The following is a 20,687-nucleotide window of genomic DNA, read 5'->3' on the forward strand; positions in this document are numbered from 1 at the left end:
CTTGCACAGGTGCCAGCTTGTGGGCCCTGGAGGGCGTGCATGGGCATGTGCCCCAGTGTGAGTCATGCTTGCGTTCTGTTGGCATGGCCCATGGATTTGCACTGTGCGTTGGGGGAGTGGACTGTTCCATGTGTGTGTCTCCCTTTACCACGCTCTGTGTTTGGTCTCAGCTGGAGAGGGTCGAGATGGTCATATTCCCCAGCTCATGGTAAGTGATCATCATTAGTGTAGACATGACCACCTCCCCTCCATCTTATGTATTTACTTGAAGCTCCTGTACCCACTCCCATTCCCCTCCTGCCCTGTAAGCAACCAGTCTACTGTGTTTAAAGTGTATCCTTTGGATTGACTGTGTTCTTGCAAAGTCTATCTTGTTTAGTGGACACATTTTAGGGTACAACAAACCTCCTGACTTTTTGTATTCAGTGCAATGTCTGTAAGACCCCTCCATCTGACACAACTGGCCCATGCCCACCACAGCTGTGTCATTCTCCATGTGTGAGTCCAAACTGTTGCCACATAGATAACTGTAGTTGGCATCCTTGTATACTTTTTCCTACCTCCTTTTGTGGAGCCCTGTGAAAAGTTGTTGAAAGTATCCATGTCTTAGTCATCTAGTGCTGCTATAATAGAAATACCACAAGTGGATGGCTTTAACAAAGAGAAGTTTATTTCCTCACAGTAAAGTAGGCTACAAGTCCAAATTCAAGGTGTCAGCTCCAGGGGAAGGGTTTCTCTCTGTCGGCTCTGGAGGAAGGCCCTTGTCCTCAATCTTCCCATGATCGAGGAGCTTCTCAGGCACAGGAACCCCGTGTCCAAAGGACACGCTCTGCTCCTAGTGCCTCTTTCTTGGTGGTTTGAGGTCCAGAACTCTCTGCTTGCTTTCCTTTCCTTTTATCTCTTGAGAGAGAGAGTGGTGCAGGCCACACCCCAGGGAAGCTCCCTTTACATTGGTTCAGGGAGGCGACCTGAGTAAGGGTGTTACGTCCCACCCTAATCCTCTTAACAAAAAATTACAATCACAAAATGGAGGACAACCATAAAACTGGGAATCATGGCTTAACCAAGTAGACATATATTTTTGGGAGGACACAGTTCAATCCATGGCAATCCCTATGAGTGGAATTGCCAGTCATAGAGATACACGAGGAAACCCTGGTGGCGTAGTGGTTAAGTGCTACGGCTGCTAACCAAAGGGTCGGCAGTTCGAATCTGCTAGGCGCTCCTTGGAAACTCTGTGGGGCAGTTCTACTCTGTCCTATAGGGTCGCTATGAGTCGGAATCAACTCCACAGCACTGGGTTGGTTGGTTGGTTAGAGATACATGAAGGAGCCCTGGTGGTACAAATGGCTAAGTGCTTGTCTGCTAACTGAAAGGTTGGTGGTTTGAACCCACCTAGTGGCTCTGTGAGAAAAGGACCTGGCAATCCGCTCCTGTAAAGATTCCAAAACCCAAAACTAAATCCATTGCTGTCAAGTCAATTCTAACTCACAGTGAGCCTGTAGGACAGAGTAGAATTGCCTCATAGAGTTTCCAAGGCTGAAATCTTTACAGAAGCAGACTGCCACATCACACCTTTCTCCCACGGAGTGGCTAGTGGGTTCGAGCTGCCACTGTGCCACTAGAGCTCCTCTGTAAAGATTTACAGCCTAGAAAACCCTATGGGGCATTTCTAACTATGTCACATGGGGTCAATATGAGTTGAAATCAATTCTGTGGCACTTAACAGCAGAGGTGCATGTAGTTACTAACTAAGGACTTCCCACAGTCTCTTGGGAAGGGTTGCACATCCCACACACTGCCAGCCATGCTGGAGGATTCCTGATGGATCATATTCCATCCCTTTCCTTTCAGCCTTTTGGTATCCTTTTTAAACATTTTAATGGAAACCCTGGTGGCGTAGTGCTTAAGAGCTACGGCTGCTAACCAAAAGGTTGGCAGTTCAAATCCACCAAGCGTTCCTTGGAAACTCTATGGGGCAGTGCTTCTCTATCTTATAGGGTCACTATGAGTCAGAATTTACTTGACGGCATTGGTTTTTTTTTCTTTAAACAGTTTAGCTGTTTTTTTTTTTTATTATTTAATTTTTGTTTTCTTAATCCATACTGGTATTTTTTTTTAAAAAGGAGCATTTATTAAATTTCTATTTAATATAATTATTGATATATATTTGCAAGGGTTATATCGATAATTAAATAGAAATGGAATAAATGCTCCTGTTTAAAGAAAAACTATTGATATATGTCTTTGCCACCACTTGTCCATCACTTTGTCATTCTGTGATGGATTGCATGTTGCTGTGATGCTGGAAGCTATGCCACTGGTATTTCAAATACCAGCAGGGCCATCCATGTTGGACAGGTTTAAGCTGAGCTTCCAGACTAAGACTAGGAAGAAGGACCTGGCAATCTACTTCTACAAAAATCAGCCGGTGAAAACCTTCTGAATAGCAGGGGAACACTGTCTAGTGTAGTGCCGAAAGATGAGCCCCTCAGGTTGGAAGGCACTCAAAACACAACTGGGGAGGAGCTGCCTCCTCAGAGTAGAGTCCGATCTTAATGATATGGATGAGTGAAGCTTTCGAGACCTTCATTTGCTGATGTGGAATGACTCAAAATGAGAAGAAAAAGCTGCAAACATCCACTAATTATTGAAACATGGAATGTGCAAAGTATGAATCTAGGAAAATTGGAAGTTGTCAAAAATGAAATGGAACACTTAAACATAGATATTTTTGGCACGAGTGAGCTGAAATGGACTGGTATTGGCCATTTTGAATCAGAGAATCATATGGTCTACTTTGCCGGGAATGACAAATTGAAGATGAACAGTGCTGCATTCATCATCTAAAAGAACATTTCAAGATCTATCCTGAAGTACAACACTGTCAGTGATAGCATAATATCCATATGCCTACAAGGAAGAGCAGTTAATATTACTGTTATTTAAATTTACACACAACCGCTAATACCAAAGATGCAGAAGTGGAAGACTTACCAACTTCTGCAGTATGAAATTGATCAAACATGCAATCAAGATGCGTTGATATATACTGGTGATTGGAATGTGAAAGTTAGAAACAAAGAAGGATGAGTAGTTTGAAAATGTGGTCTTGGTGATAGAAATGACGCTGGAAATTGCGTGTTAGAATTTTCCAAGACCAACAATGTATTCATTGCAAATACCTTTCTTCAACAACATAAATGGCGACTATACACAGGGACCTTGCTGGATGGAATACACAGGAATCAAATAGACTACGTCTGTAGAAAGAGACAATGGAGAAGTTCATAATCATCACTCAGAACAAGGCTGGGGGCTGACTGTGGACCAGACCATCAGTTGCTTATATGCAGCTGAAGAAGATTAAAACAAGTCCACGAGAGCCAATTGACCTTGAGTATATCCCACCTGAATTTAGAGACCATCTCAAGAATAGAGTTGATGCATTGAACACGAAAGACTGAAGCTCAGATGAGTTGTGGGATGACATCAAGAACATCATACATGAAGAAGGCAAGAGGTCATTAAAAAGATGGGAAAGAAAGAAAAGACCAAAATGGATGTCAGAACAGACTCTGAAACTTGCTCTTGAATGTAGAGTAGCTAAAGCAAAAGGAAGAAAATTATGAAGTAAAAGAGCTGAACAGAAGATTTCAAAGGGCCGTTCAAGAAGACAAAGTAAAGTATTATAATAATACGTGCAAAGAGCTAGAGATAGAAAACCAAAAGGGAAGAACATACTCGGCATTTCTCAAGTCAAAAGAACTGAAGAAAAAATTCAAGCCTCAAGTTGCAATACTGAAGGATTCTACGGGCAAAATACTGACTGACAAAGGAAGCATCAAAAGAAGATGGAAAGTATACACAGAATCACTGTACCAAAAATAATCGGTCGACATTCAGCCATTTCAATAGGTAGCATATGATCAAGAACCGATGGTATTGAAGGAAGAAATCCAAGCTGTACTGAAGGCATTGGTGAAAAACAAGGCCCCAGGAATTGACAGACTGTCAGTCGAGATGTTTCCACAAACAGATGCAACTCTGGAAGCACTCGCTCATCTAGGCCAAGAAACATGGAAGACAACTACCTGGTCAACTGACTGGAGTAGATCCATATTTGTGCCCATTTCAAAGAAAGGTGATCCAAAAAAATGCAGAAATATCACACAGTATCACTAATATCATATGCAAGCAAAATTTTGCTGAAGATAGTTAAAAAATATTTGAAGCAGTATATCGAGAGTGAATTGTCAGAAATTCAAGCCAGATTCAGAAGAGGATGTGGAACCAGGAATATCATTGCTGATGCCAGATGGATCTTGGCTGAAAGCAGAGAATACCAGTGTTTCATTGACTGTGCAAAGGCATTCGACTGTGGATCATAACAAATTATGAATAACATCGAGAAAAATGGGAATTCCAGAACACTTCACTTTGCTCATGCAGAACTTGTGCACTGATTAAGAGTCAGTTGTTCAAACAGAATAACGGGATACTGTGTGGTTTAAAATCAGGAAAGGTGTGCATCAGGGTTGTATCCTTTCACCGTACTTATTCAATCTGTATGTTCTGCATATAATCCGAGGAGCTGGACTATACGAAGAAGAAGAATGTGGTATCAGGATTGGAGGAGGACTCATTAACAGCCTGTGATATGCAGATGACACAGCCTTGCTTGGTGAAAGCGAAGAAGACTTGAAGCACTTACTGATGAAGATCAAAGACTCCAGCCTTCAGTATGGATTACACCTCAATATAAAACAGAAATCCTCACAATTGGACCAATAAGCAACATCATGATAAACAGAGAAAATATTGAAGGTGTCAAGGATTTCATTTTACTTGGATCCACAATCGACACCCATGGAAACAGCAGTCAAGAAATCAAATGATATATTGAATTGGGCAGATCTGCTGCAAAAAACGTCTTTAAAGTGTTAAAAGGCAAAGATGTCACTCTGAGCACTGAGGTGCACCTGACTCAAGCCATGGTATTTTCAATTTGCCTCACAGGCATGCAAAAGCTGGAAAAGGAACAAGGAAGACTGAAGAAGTGAGGTATTTGAATTATGGTGTTGGTGAAGAATATTGAATATACCATGGATTGCCAGAAGAATGAACAAATCTCTCTTGGAAGAAGTACAGCGAGAATGCTCCTTAGAATCGAGGATGGCAAGACTTCCTCTTTGAATAACAACATATATATTTGCCATTTTGTTTTGTGCTTTCTATTTGTCTCGCCTGACCTGTATTTCTTTTTTATTTCCTGTATTGTTTTTACTTTACTTTTTCATCTACTGTATACTTCTTTTTCAATCTATATGCCTTTTATTTTTTTCTTGCCTATTGTATTGGCCAGAACCTCCAGCATAATGTTGAACAGGAGTTGTTAGAGCTGACATTCTTGTACTATACCCAACTTTAGGTGAAAGGAATCCAGTCTTTCGCCATTAAGTATGATGTTAGCTGTAGGTTTGTCATAAATGTCCTATATCAGATTGAAGAAGTTTGCTCATCCCCTAGTTTACTCAGAATTTTTAATCATGAAGGGTGTTGAATTTTGTCAAATGCTTCTCTGCATCTGTAGAGATGGCCATATGGTTCTTCTATTTTTATTCTGCTAATATGGTGAATCCCCCGCGTGTCTGAAAGTTTGTCATACTGTGGGGGCTTGCGTGTTGCTGTGATGCTGGAAGCTATGCCACCAGTATTCAGATACCAGCAGGGTCACCCATGGAGGACAGGTTTCAGCTGAGCTTCCAGACTAAGACAGACTAGGAAGAAGGACCTGGCAGTCTACTTCTGAAAAGTATTAGCCAGTGAAAACCTTATGAATAGCAGCGGAACATTGTCTGATATAGCGCTGGAAGATGAGCCCCCAGGTTGGAAGGCACTCAAAAGATGACTGGGGAAGAGCTGCCTCCTCAAAGTAGAGTCGACCTTAATGATGTAGATGGAGGCAAGCTTTCAGGACCTTCATTTGCTGATGTGGCACGACTCAAAATGAGAAGAAACAGCTGCAAACATCCATTAATAATTGGAACCTGGAATGTATGAAGCATGAATCTAGGAAAATTAGAAATCGTCAAAAATGAAATGGAACGCATAAACATCGATATCCTAGGCATTAGTGAGCTAAAATGGACTGGTATTGGCCATTTTGAATCGGACAATCATATAGTCTACTATCAGGGCACAGATGACACAGCCTTCCTTGGTGAAAGCGAAGAAGACTTGAAGCACTTACTGATGGAGATCAAAGACTCCAGCCTTCAGTATGGATTACACCTCAACATAAAACAGAAATCCTCACAATTGGACCAATAACCAACAAGTTGAAGAGGAATGGTGTTGCTTTCATCATCAAAAAGAACATTTCAAGATCTATCCTGAAGTACAATGCTGTCAGTGATAGGATAATATCCATACACCTACAAGGAAGACCAGTTAATATGACTATTATTCAAATTTACACACCAACCACTAGGGCCAAAGATGAAGAAATAGATTTTTATCAGCTGCTGCAGTCTGAAATTGATCGAACATGCAATCAAGATGCATTGATAAATACTGGTGATTTTAATGCGAAAGTTGGAAACAAAGAAGAAGGATCAGTAGTTGGAAACTATGGCCTTAGTGATAGAAGCAATGCCGGAGATCGAATGATAGAATTTTGCAAGACCAACGACTTTTTCATTGCAAATACCTTCTTTCACCAACATAAACGGCAACTCTACACATGGACCTTGCCAGGTGGAACACACAGAAATCAAATTGACTACATCTGTGGAAAGAGACAATGAAAAAGCTCAATATCATCAGTCAGAATGAAGCCAGGGGCTGACTGTGGAACAGACCATCAATTGCTCATATGCAAGTTCAAGCTGAAACTGAAGAAAATCAGAGAAAGTCCACGAGAGCCAAAATATGACCTTGAGTATATCCCACCTGAATTTAGAGACCATCTGAAGAATAGATTTGATGCATTGAACAGTGGTGACCAAAGACCAGACGAGTTGTGGAATGACATCAAGGACATCATACATGAAGAAAGCAAGAGGTCACTGAAAAGACAGGAAAGAAAGAAAAGATCAAGATGGATGTTGGAGGAGACTCTGAAACCTGCTCTCGAATGTCGAGCAGCTAAAGCAAAAGGAAGAATTGATGAAGTAAAAGAACTGAACAGAAGATTTCAAAGGGTGGCTCGAGAGCACAAAGGAAAGTATTATAATGACGTGCAAAGAGCTGGAAATGGAAAACCGAAAGGGAAGAACACACTCGGTGTTTCTCAAGCTGAAGGAACTGAAAAAAAATTTCAAGCCTTGAGTTGCAATAGTGAAGGATTCTATGGAGGAAAATATTAAAGGATGCAGGAAGCTTCAAAAGAAGATGGAAGGAATACACAGAGTCATTAAACCAAAAATAATTAGTCAATGCTCAGCCATTTCAAGAGGTAGCATATGATCAGGAACCGACGGTACTGAAGGAAGAAGTCCAAGCTGCTCTGAAGGCACTGGCGAAAAACAAGGCTCCAGGAATTGATGGAATATTAATTGAGATGTTTCAACAAACGGAGGCAGCTCTGGAGGTGCTCACTCATCTATGCCAAGAAATATGGAAGACAGCTTCCTGGCCAACTGACTGGAAGAGGTCCATATTTATGCCTATTCCCAAGAAAGGTGATCCAACCAAATGTGGAAATTATAGAACAATATCATTAATATCACACGCAAGCAAAATTTTGCTGAAGATCATTCAAAAACGGCTGCAGCAGTATATCGACAGGGAACTTCCAGAAACTCAGGCTGGTTTCAGAAGAGGACGTGGAACCAGGGATATCATTGCTGATGTCAGATGGATCCTGGCTGAAAGCAGAGAATACCAGAAGGATGTTTACCTGTGTTTCATTGACTATGCAAAGGCATCGGACTGTGTGGATCATAACAAATTATGGATAACATTGTGAAGAATGGGAATTCCAGAACACTTAATTGTGCTCATGAGGAACCTTTACATAGATCAAGAGGCAGTTGTTTGAACAGAACAAGGGGATACCGACTGGTTTAAAGTCAGGAAAGGTTTACGTCAGGGTTATATTCTTTCACCATACCTATTCAATCTGTATGCTGAGCAAATAATACGAGAAGCTGGACTATATGAAGAAGAATGGGGCATCAGGATTGGAGGAAGACTCATTAACAACCTGTGTTACGCAGATGACACAACCTTGGTTGCTGAAAGTGAAGAGGACTTGAAGCATTTACTAATGAAGATCAAAGACCACAGCCTTCGGTATGGATTGCATCTCAACACGAAGAAAACAAAAATCCTCACAACTGGACCAAAGAGCAACGTCATGATAAACAGAGAAAAGATTGAAGTTGTCAAGGATTTCATTTTACTTGGATCCACTATCAACAGCCACGGAAGCAGCAGTCAAGAAATCAAAAGACACATCGCATTGGGTTAATCTGCTGCAAAGGACCTCTTTAAAGTGTTGAAGAGCAAAGATGTCACCTTGAAGACTAAGGTACTTTCATTCGCATCATATGTATGTGAAAGCTGGACAATGAATAAGGAAGACTGAAGAAGAATTGATGCCTTTGAATTGTGGTGTTGGCGAAGAATATTAAATATACCATGGACTGCCAGAAGAACGAATAAATGTGTCTTGGAAGAAGTACAACGAGAATGCTCCCTAGGAGCAAGGATGGTGATAATGTGTCTTACATACTTTGGACATGTTGTTAGGAGGGTCAGTCTCTGGAGAAGGGCATCGTGCTTGGCAAAGTACAGGGTCAGCGGAAAAGAGGAAGACCCTCAATGAGATGGATTGACACAGTGGCTGCAACAGTGGGCTCAAGCATAACAATGATTGTAAGGATGGCGCAGGACCGCGCAGTGTTTCGTTCTGTTGTGCAGAGGGCCGCTATGAGTTGGAACCGACTCGACGGCAGCTAACAACAACAATGTGGTGAATTACATTGATTTCATTCTTCAAGAAATGTTTTATTTGAGCATAGACCTTAGGTAAATGATTATTTTCTCTTAGCGCATTGAAGGTTCCATTCCATTATTTCTGTTCAGAAGTCAGTTGTCAGTTTCTCCATCATTTAAAAGAAATCTTTTTTCCCCCGACTGCTTTTTAAGATATTTTCTTGTCTTTGGTGTTCTACGGTTGCATTATGCTGTATCTAGGTATGGATGCTTTCTTTCTTTTGAAATTTTTTTTTCTTTCTTTTTTTTTTTATTAACTTTTATTAAGCTTCAAGTGAATGTTTACAAATCCAATCAGTCTGTCACATATAAGTTTACATACATCTCACTCCCTACTCCCACTTGCTCTCCCCCTCTTGAGTCAGCCCTTTCAGTCTCTCCTTTCGTGACAATTTTGCCAGCTTCTCTCTCTCTCTATCCTCCCATCCCCCTCCAGACAAGAGTTGCCAACACAGTCTCAAGTGTCCACCTGATATAATTAGCTCACTCTTCATCAGCATCTCTCTCCCACCCGCTGACCAGTCCCTTTCATGTCTGATGAGTTGTCTTTGGGGATGGTTCCTGTCCTGTGCCAACAGAAGGTCTGGGGACCATGGCTGCCGGGATTCCTCTAGTCTCAGTCAGACCATTAAGTTTGGTCTTTTTATGAGAATTTGGGGTCTGTATCCCACTGATCTCCTGCTCCCTCAGGGGTCCTCTGCTGTGCTCCCTGTCAGGGCAGTCATCGATTGTGGCCGGGCACCAACTAGTTCTTCTGGTCTCAGGATGATGTAGGTCTCCGGTTCATGTGGCCCTTTCTGTCTCTTGGGCTCTTAGTTGTCGTGTGGCCTTGGTGTTCTTCATTTTTCTTTGCTCCAGGTGGGTTGAGACCAATTGCTGCATCTTAGATGGCCGCTTGTTAGCATTTAAGACCCCAGACGCCACATTTCAAAGTGGGATGCAGAATGATTTCATAATAGAATTATTTTGCCAATTGACTTAGAAGTCCCCGCAAACCATGTTCCCCAGACCCCCGCCCTTGCTCCGCTGACCTTTGAAGCATTCATTTTATCCCGGCAACTTCTTTGCTTTTGGTCCAGTCCAATTGAGCTGACCTTCCATGTATTGAGTGTTGTCTTTCCCTTCACCTAAAGCATTTCTTATCTACTGATTAATCAATAAAAAACCCTCTCCCACCCTCCCTCCCTCCCCCCCTCGTAACCACAAAAGTATGTGTTCTTCTCAGGTTTACTATTACTCAAGATCTTATAATAGTGGTCTTATACAATATTTGTCCTTTTGCCTCTGACTGATTTCGCTCAGCATAATGCCTTCCAGGTTCCTCCATGTTATGAAATGTTTCACAGATTCGTCACTGTTCTTTATCGATGCGTAGTATTCCATTGTGTGAATATACCACAATTTATTTACCCATTCATCCGTTGATGGACACCTTGGTTGCTTCCAACTTTTTGCTATTGTAAACAGAGCTGCAATAAACATGGGTGTGCATATATCTGTTTGTATGAAGACTCTTGTATCTTTAGGGTATATTCCCAGGAGTGGGATTTCTGGGTTGTATTTTTTTATGGTAGTTCTATTTCTAACTGTTTAAGATAACGCCAGATAGATTTCCAAAGTGGTTGTACCATTTTACATTCCCAGCAGCAGTGTATAAGAGTTCCAATCTCTCCGCAGCCTCTCCAACATTTATTATTTTGTGTTTTTTGGATTAATGCCAGCCTTGCTGGTGTGAGATGGAATCTCATCGTAGTTTTAATTTGCATTTCTCTAATGGCTAATGATCGTGAGCATTTTCTCATGTGTCTGTTGGCTGCCTGAATATCTTCTTTAGAGAAATGTGTGTTCATATCCTTTGCCCACTTCTTGATTGGGTTGTTTGTCTTTTTGTGGTTGAGTTTTGACAGAATCACGTAGATTTTAGAGATCAGGCGCTGGTCGGAGATGTCATAGCTGAAAATTCTTTCCCAGTCTGTAGGTGGTCTTTTTACTCTTTTGGTGAAGTCTTTAGATGAGCATAGGTGTTTGATTTTTAGGAGCTCCCAGTTATCGGGTTTCTCTTCATCATTTTTGGTAATGTTTTGTATTCTGTTTATACCTTGTATTAGGGCTCCTAGGGTTGTCCCAATTTTTTCTTCCATGATCTTTATCGTTTTAGTCTTTATGTTTAGGTCTTTGATCCACTTGGAGTTAGTTTTTGTGCATGGTGTAAGGTATGGGTCCTGTTTCATTTTTTTGCAAATGGATATCCAGTTATGCCAGCACCATTTGTTAAAAAGGCTTTCTTTTCCCCAATTAATTGACACTGGTCCTTTGTCAAATATCAGCTGCTCATACGTGGATGGATCTATGTCTGGGTTCTCAGTTCTGTTCCATTGGTCTATGTGCCTGTTGTTGTACCAGTACCAGGCTGTTTTGACTACTGTGGCTGTATAATAGGTTCTGAAATCAGGTAAAGTGAGGCCTCCCACTTTCTTCTTCTTTTTCAGTAGTGCTTTGCTTAGCCGGGGCTTCTTTCCCTTCCATATGAAATTGGTGATTTGTTTCTCTATCCCCTTAAAATATGACATTGGAATTTGGATCGGAAGTGCGTTAAATGTATAGATGGCTTTTGGTAGAATAGACATTTTTACTATGTTAAGTCTTCCTATCCATGAGCAAGGTATGTTTTTCCACTTAAGTATGTCCTTTTGAATTTCTTGTAGTAGAGCTTTGTAGTTTTCTTTGTATAGGTCTTTTACATCCTTGGTAAGATTTATTCCTAAGTATCTTATCTTCTTGGGGGCTACTGTGAATGGTATTGATTTGGTGATTTCCTCTTCGGTGTTGTTTTTGTTGATGTAGAGGAATCTAAGTGATTTTTGTATGTTTATTTTATAACCTGAGACTCTTCCAAACTCTTCTATTAGTTTCAGTAGTTTTCTGGAGAATTCCTTAGGGTTTTCTGTGTATATAATCATGTCATCTGCAAATAGTGATAACTTTACTTCCTCCTTGCCAATCCAGATACCTTTTATTTCTTTGTCTAGCCTAATTGCCCTGGCTAGGACTTCCAGCACGATGTTGAATAAGAGTGGTGATAAAGGGCATCCTTGTCTGGTTCCCGTTCTCAAGGGAAATGCTTTCAGGTTCTCTCCATTTAGAGTGATGTTGGCTGTTGGCTTTGCGTAAATACCCTTTATTATGTTGAGGAATTTTCCTTCAATTCCTATTTTGGTAAGAGTTTTTATCATAAATGGGTGTTGGACTTTGTCAAATGCCTTTTCTGCATCAATTGATAAGATCATGTGATTTTTGTCTTTTGTTTTATTTATGTGATGGATTACTTTAATGGTTTTTCTGATATTAAACCAGCCTTGCATACCTGGTATAAATCCCACTTGATCATGGTGAATTATTTTTTTTATATGTTGTTGGATTCTATTGGCTAGAATTTTGTTGAGGATTTTTGCATCTATGTTCATGAGGGATATAGGTCTATAATTTTCTTTTTTTGTAATGTCTTTACCTGGTTTTGGTATCAGGGAGATGGTGGCTTCATAGAATGAGTTGGGTAGTATTCCGTCATTTTCTATGCTTGGGAATACCTTCAGAAGTAGTGGTGTTAACTCTTCTCTGAAAGTTTGGTAGAACTCTGCAGTGAAGCCGTCCGGGCCAGGGCTTTTTTTTGTTGGGAGTTTTTTGATTACCGTTTCAATCTCTTTTTTTGTTATGGGTCTATTTAGTTGTTCTACTTCTGAATGTGTTAGTTTAGGTAGGTAGTGTTTTTCCAGGAATTCATCCATTTCTTCTAGGTTTTCAAATTTGTTAGAGTACAATTTTTCATAATAATCTGAAATGATTCTTTTAATTTCATTTGATTCTGTTGTGATGTGGTCCTTCTCGTTTCTTATTCCGGTTATTTGTTTCCTTTCGTGTATTTCTTTAGTCAGTCTAGCCAATGGTTTATCAATTTTGTTAATTTTTTCAAAGAACCAGCTTTTGGCTTTGTTAATTCTTTCAATTGTTTTTCTGTTCTCTAATTCATTTAGTTCAGCTCTAATTTTTATTATTTGTTTTCTTCTGGTGCCTGATGGATTCTTTTGTTGCTCAGTTTCTATTTGTTCAAGTTGTAGGGACAGTTCTCTGATTTTGGCTCTTTCTTCTTTTTGTATGTGTGCATTTATCGATATAAATTGGCCTCTGAGCACTGCTTTTGCTGTGTCCCAGAGGTTTTGATAGGAAGTATTTTCATTCTCGTTGCTTTCTAAGAATTTCCTTATTCCCTCCTTGATGTCTTCTATAACCCAGTCTTTTTTCAGGAGGGTATTGTTCAGTTTCCAAGTATTTGATTTCTTTTCCCTAGTTTTTCTGTTATTGATGTCTAGTTTTATTGCCTTGTGGTCTGAGAAGATGCTTTGTAATATTTCGATGTTTTGGACTCTGCGAAGGTTTGTTTTATGACCTAATATGTGGTCTATTCTAGAGAATGTTCCATGTGCGCTAGAAAAAAAAGTATATTTTGCAGCAGTTGGGTGGAGAGTTCTGTATAAGTCAATGAGGTCAAGTTCGTTGATCGTTGTAATTAGATCTTCCGTGTCTCTATTGAGCTTCTTACTGGATGTCCTGTCCTTCTCCGAAAGTGGTGTGTTGAAGTCTCCCACTATAATTGTGGAGGTGTCTATCTCACTTTTCAATTCTGTTAAAATTTGATTTATGTATCTTGCAGCCCTGTCATTGGGTGCATAAATATTTAATATGGTTATGTCTTCCTGATCAATTGTCCCTTTTATCATTATATAGTGTCCTTCTTTATCCTTTGTGGTGGATTTAAGTCTAAAGTCTATTTTGTCAGAAATTAATATTGCTACTCCTCTTCTTTTTTGCTTGTTGTTTGCTTGATGTATTTTTTTCCATCCTTTGAGTTTTAGTTTGTTTGTGTCTCTAAGTGTAAGGTGTGTCTCTTGTAGGCAGCATATAGATGGATAGTGTTTCTTTATCCAGTCCGTGACTGTCTGTCTCTTTATTGGTGCATTTAGTCCATTTACATTCAGCGTAATTATAGATAAATAAGTTTTTAGTGCTGTCATTTTGATGCCTTTTCATGTGTGTTGTTGACAATTTCATTTTTCCACCTACTTTTTTGTGCTGAGGCGTTTTTCTTAGTAAATTGTGAGATCCTCATTTTCATAGTGTTTCACTTTATGTTAGTTGAGTCGTTACGTTTTTCTTGGCTTTTATCTTGAGTTATAGAGTTGTTATACCTTTTTGTGGTTACCTTATTATTTACCCCTATTTTTCTAAGTAAAAACCTAACTTGTATTGTTCTATATCGCCTTGTATCACTCTCCATATGGCAGTTCAATGCCTCCTGTATTTAGTCCCTCTTTTTGATTATTGTGATCTTTTACCTATTGACTTCCATGATTCCCTGTTATGTGTATTTTTTTTTTTTAATTAATCTTAATTTGTTTGTTTTTGTGCTTTCCCTATTTGAGTTGATATCAGGACGTTCTGTTTTGTGACCTTGTGTTGTGCTGATATCTGATATTATTGGTTCTCTGACCAAACAATATCCTTTAGTATTTCTTGTAGCTTTGGTTTGGTTTTTGCAAATTCTCTAAACTTGTGTTTATCTGTAAATATCTTAATTTCGCCTTCATATTTCAGAGAGAGTTTTGCTGGATATATGATCCTTGGCTGGCAGTTTTTCTCCTTCAGTGTTCTGTATATGTCGTCCCATTCCCTTCTTGCCTACATGGTTTCTGCTGAGTAGTCTGAACTTATTCTTATTGATTCTCCCTTGAAGGAAACCATTCTTTTCTCCCTGGCTGCTTTTAAAATTTTCTGTTTATCTTTGGTTTTGGTGAGTTTGATGATAATATGTCTTGGTGTTTTTCTTTTTGGATCAATCTTAAATGGGGTTCGATGAGCATCTTGGATAGATATCCTTTCGTCTTTCATGATGTCAGGGAAGTTTTGTGTCAGGAGTTCTTCAACTATTTTCTCTGTGTTTTCTGTCCCCCCTCCCAGTTCTGGGACTCCAATCACCTGCAGGTTATCCTTCTTGATAGGGTCCCACATGATTTTTAGGGTTTCTTCATTTTTTTTAATTCTTTTATCAGATTTTTTTTTCAGCTATGTTGGTGTTGATTCTCTGGTCCTCCAGATGTCCCAGTCTGCATTCTAATTGCTCGAGTCTGCTCCTCTGACTTCCTATTGCGTTGTCTAATTCTGTAATTTTATTGTTAATCTTTTGGATTTCTACATGCTGTCTCTCTATGGATTCTTGCAACTTATTAATTTTTCCACTATGTTCTTGAATAATCTTTTTGAGTTCTTCAACAGTTTTATCAGTGTGTTCCTTGGCTTTTTCTGCAGTTTGCCTTATTTTATTTGTGATGTCTTGAAGCATTCTGTAAATTAGTTTTTTATATTCTGTATCTGATAATTCCAGGATTGTATCTTCATTTGGGAAAGATTTTGATTCTTTTGTTTGGGGGGTTGTAGAAGCTGTCATGGTCTGCTTCTTTAAGTGGTTTGATATGGATTGTTGTCTCCAAGCCATCACTGGGAAACTAGTTTTTCCAGAAAATCCGCTAAAAAAAAAATGCAGTCAGATCCCTATCAGTGTTCTCCCTCTGGCTCAGGCTATTCAGATGTTAATGAAGCCGCCTGGGGAGGGTGGGGGAGGGAACAGAGAGATAGGATAGTAGCACCTCAGAATATAGCCAGAGTTGCTTGTCTTGCTTGGAATGACTATTATATCTGAGATTCCCGCGGGCGCGTCACCTATGTGTGCCAGCTGTGTGGAGATTGCCCCCGGGGGGTCTGGCCCGCTGGAGTCAAGGTCAGATCCTCCGCTTCCAGCCCCACACCCAGCGTCAAGGCTCCCCTACTGAGACGGTGCACTCTCGACTCCAAAATCAGTCGCTGCCTCCCAGGGACTTCTCGTCCCTCCAGCCGCGTTGCCGTGCCGCCTCCGAGAACCAGTTGGGCCGCCTCCCGGGGTTAGTTCAGGTGGGTGGAGCAGCTCCCTGTGGTTGTGCCGTGACCGAGTGTCCCGGCTGGGATGCTGTTCTCCCTACTCCAATACCAGTCGCTGTCTCCTGAGGACTTCTCCTACTGGCTGCGTCCCACGCCGCTCACGCGACCCAACTGGGCCCCCTCCCGGGGTTAGTTCAGGGGGGTGGAGGAGCTCTCCGTGTTTATGCCGTACCTGCGTCCAGTCCAAATCCTGGCGGGATGGTTCCCTGGCTGGGACGCTGCTCTCCCCGTTCCAAGACCAGTCACTGCCTCCCGGGGACTTCTTCTACCGGCTGCGTCCCACGCCGCCCACGGAACCGGCTGGTCCCCCTCCTGGGGTTAGTTGAGGGGGGTGGAGCAGCTCTCTGTGCTTGTGCCGTTCCTGACTGGTACACTGGCTCCAGGCTCTGAAAACAATCGCTGCTTCCCCGTATTAGTTCGTTCTCTGTCTCTAAATCTGTGTTTGTTGTTCAGAGTTCGTAGATTGTTATGTATGTGATCGATTCACTTGTTTTTCCGTGTCTTTGTTGTAAGAGGGATCCGAGGTAGCGTCTGTCTAGTCCGCCATCTTGGCTCCGCCAGTGACATTAATTAAATTCACCATGTTGTGCAGCCATCACCACTATTCATTTTTAATTTGTTTTCATCACTCTTGTCAGAAACTCAGTACATCTTAAGAAGTAACCCCCTTTTCCCCTTTCCAGCCGTCCTTGGTAAGCACTAATAAACTTTGGTCTCTACATTTGCCTATTCTAGTTATTTCATATAAGTGAGATCACACAATACTTGTCCTTTTGTGACTCACTTATTTTACTCAGCATATTTTCAAGGTTCATTCATATTATAGCATGTTTCAGAACTTCATTTTTCTTTAAGACTGAATAGTATTCTATGCATATAGCATATTTTGTTTCTCCATCAATCTGTTGATGGACACTTGGGTTGTTTTCACCTTTTGGCTATTTTGAATAATACTGCAGTGAACATTGGTGTACAACTATCTGTTTGAGTCCCTGCTTTCAGTTCTTTCAGATGTGTATCTAGGAGTGTGTCATGGATTGAATTGGTCCCCCAAAAATGTGTGTATCAGTTTGGCTGGGCCATGATTTCCAGTATCGTGTGGTTGTCCTCCATTTTTTGATCGTAATTTTGTGTTAAAGAGGATTAGGGTGGGATCGTAACACCTTTACCCAGGTCATGGAAACCCTGGTGGCATAGTGCTTCAGTGCTATGGCTGCAAACCAAAAGACCAGCAGTTCAGATCCACCAGGCGGTCCTTGGAAACTCTATGGGGCAGTTCGACTTTGTCCTATAGGGTCGCAATGAGTCCGAATCGACTCAGCAGCAATGGGTTTGGTTTTGGTTTACCCAGGTCACATTTCTGATCCAGTGCAAAGGGAGTTTCCCTGGGGTGTGGCCTGCACCACCTTTTATCTGTCAAGAGATAAAAAGGAAAGGGGCGCAAGCAGATTGTTGGGGACCTCATTCCACCAAGAAAGCAGCACCAGGAGCAGAGCGTGTCCTTTGGACCTGGGGTCCCTGCGCCTGAGAAGCTCGTCGACCAGGGGAAGATTGACGACAAGGAATCTTCTTCCGGAGCTGACAGAGAAACCGTCCTCTGGAGCTGAGACCCTGAATTTGGACTTGTAACCTATTAGACTGTGAGAGAATAAATTTCTCTTTGTTAAAGCCATCTACTTGTGGTGTTTCTGTTATAGCAGCCCTAGATGACTAAGACAGAGTGGAACTGTTAGGTCATTTGGTAATTCAATGTTTACCTTTTGAGGAACTACCACACTTTTTTCTACAGTGACCGTACCATTTTATGTTCCCACCAGCAATGGATGAGTGTTCCAGTTTCTCCACATTCTCATATTCTCACCAACACTTCTTATTTTTCATTTTTCTAATACTAGCCATCAGTCCTAGTGGATGTGAAATGGTATCTCATTGTGGTTTTGATTTGCATTTCCCTAATGATTAATGATGTTGAGCATATGTGTTTATTGGCCATTTATATGTCTTCTTTGATAAAATGTCTATTCAAGTCCTTTGCCCATTTTTTGATTGGGCTGTTTGTTAGCTGATCTTCTTTCTAGATACTCTGTCCATTATTGAAAGTGGTGTATTAAAGTCTCCAACTATTACTGTAGAATTTGCTAACTCTCACTTCAGTTCTGTGTTTGCTTGATATATTTTGGGGCTCTGACGTTAGGTGTCTGTATAGTTATTGTCGTATCTCCTTGATGAATTGATCCTTTTATTATTATATAGTGCCCTTCTTTGTCTCTTGTAACAGATTTTGATTTAAAGTCTGCCTTGTCTGATACGGAAGCCAAAAGGTCAGCAGTTTGAATCCACCAGGCGCTCCTTGGAAACCCTATGGGGCAGTTCTGTTCTGTCCTGCAGGTTCACTGTGAGTCAGAATTGACTCCACAGCATAGGGTTTAGTTTCTGGTTTGTCTGATATCAAAATCGTTACCCAGCTCTCTTTAGGTTACTATTTACATGGAATATTTTCCTGTCATTTTACTTTCAAGTAATTTATGTCTTTGGGTCTCATATAGACAGTATATAGATGGATTATTATTATTTTTTTAAGGCATTCTGCCACCCTGTGCCTTTTGATTGGAGAGTTTAATCTGTTTACGTTTAATTTGCCAATATGGAAGGACTTCTGCTATTTGCTTTTTTTTTATATGTCATACCTTTTTTGTTTCTCATTTCCTCCAATACTGCTATCACTTGTGTTTAATTTTTTGTAGCATACTATTTTGATTCCTGCCTCCTTTCCTTTTGTGTGTGTTTTTAAGATATTTTCTATTTTGATTTCCAGAAGATTACATTTAACATCTTAACACCCTACTTTAAATTGATTGCCAACTTAACTTCAGTAACAAACAAAACTATTCTGCTCCTCCTTTCCTTTATGTTGTTGCTATTAAAATTTACGTCTTTATACCTCATGTGCTCAATAACATGAATTTATTATTATATTTTATATATTTATCTTTTTGAATAATGTAGGCTATAACTACTAGAGTTAAAAACCCAAAATACCATAAAACTGGCTCTTATGAAAACTACAGTGAGATACCATCTCACCCCAAGACTAGCACTAATCCAAAAAACACAAAATAATAAATGTTGGAGATGTTATGGAGAGACTGGAACACTTATACACTGCTGGAGGGAATGTAAAATGGTACAACCACTTTGGAAATTGACCTGGCACTTCCTTAAAAAGCTAGAAATAGAAGTACCACATGATCCAGCAGTCCCACTCCTTGGAATATATCCTAGAGAAGTAAGAGCCATCACACGAATACGTATATGCACACCATGTTTATTGCAGCACTGTTCACAATAGTAGAAAGATGGAAGCAATCTAGGTGCCCATCAATCGATAAATGGATAAACAAATTATGGTACGTGTATACAATGGAATACTGTACAACAGGAAAGAACAATGATGAATCCACGAAACATCTCAACATGGATGAACCTGGAAGGCATTATGTCACAAAAGGACAAATATTGTATGAGACCACTATTATAAGAACTCAAGAAAAGGTTTAAACACAGAAGAAAACATTCTTTGATGGTTACGAGGGAGGGAGGGAGGGAGAAAGGAATTCACTAACTAGTTAGTAGACAAGAATCATCTTATGTGAAGGGAAGGACAATATACAATTCAGGAAAGTCAGCACAACTGGCCTAAACAGAAAGCTAAGAAGTTTCCTGAACACAACCAAACACAGGGACCAGAGTATCAGGAGCTGGGGTCTGGGAACCATGGTTTCTGGAGACATCTAGGTCAATTGGCATAACAAACATTATTAAAATGTACCACATTCCACTTTGGTGAGTGGTGTCCAGGGTCTTAAAAGCTTGAGAGCAGCCATCTACAATGCATCAATTGGTCCCAACCCACTTGGAGCAAAGGAGAATGAAGACCACCAAAGACTCAAGGAAAATATTAGCCCAAGAGACAAAAGGGCCACATAAACCAGAGACTCCATCATCTTGAGACCAGAAGAACTAGATGGTGCCTGACTACCACCAGTGACCGCTGTGACAGGGAACATGACAGAGAGTCCCTGACAAAGCAGGAGAAAAGTGTGGTGCAGAACTCAAATTCATGTGAAAAGACCAGCCGTAATGGTCTGACTGAGACTGGAGGACCCCTTGAAGCTATGGTCCCTGGATGCTCTGTTAACCCAGAACTAAAACCATTCCTGATTATTCCCAAAGCCAACATAAAATAATACTCGTGAAGAGTATGGTTCTTAGTTCAGGCAGATATATGAGGCCAAATGGGTGGCTTCTGTCCAGAGGCAGGATGAGAAGGCAGGAAGGGACAGGAGCTGGATGGATGGACACGGGAAACTGGGGTGGAAAGGGGGAGTGTGGTGTCACATTATAGGGATTGCAACTAGTGTAACATAACAATATGTGTATAAATTTTTGTATGAGAAATTCACTTGAGCTGTAAACTTTCACCTAAAGCACAATAAAAAAATAAGCAAACAAACTGGCTCTTATAATTTGCCAATGAGATCTTTATTGGAGATCTTTTTTTTTCTATCTGTGTCTGTGAGTTATTGTCTAGTGTCCTTTCAGTTCTCTCTGAAGAACTCCCTTTAGCATTTCTTGTAGGGCAGATCTAAAAACCCAAA

At 40.6% G+C, this 20,687-nt stretch overlaps 1 protein-coding gene across 2 annotated transcripts in view; it reads left to right on the forward strand.

Moving 5' to 3' along the window:
• The window catches only part of SHISA5 (shisa family member 5), a 45,171-nt gene that overhangs the window by 2,848 nt on the left and 21,636 nt on the right, over window positions 1-20,687 (forward strand). The window lies entirely within an intron of this gene.

Source organism: Loxodonta africana, chromosome 22 (assembly GCF_030014295.1).
Source record: "Loxodonta africana isolate mLoxAfr1 chromosome 22, mLoxAfr1.hap2, whole genome shotgun sequence".
Lineage (NCBI taxonomy): Eukaryota > Metazoa > Chordata > Mammalia > Proboscidea > Elephantidae > Loxodonta > Loxodonta africana.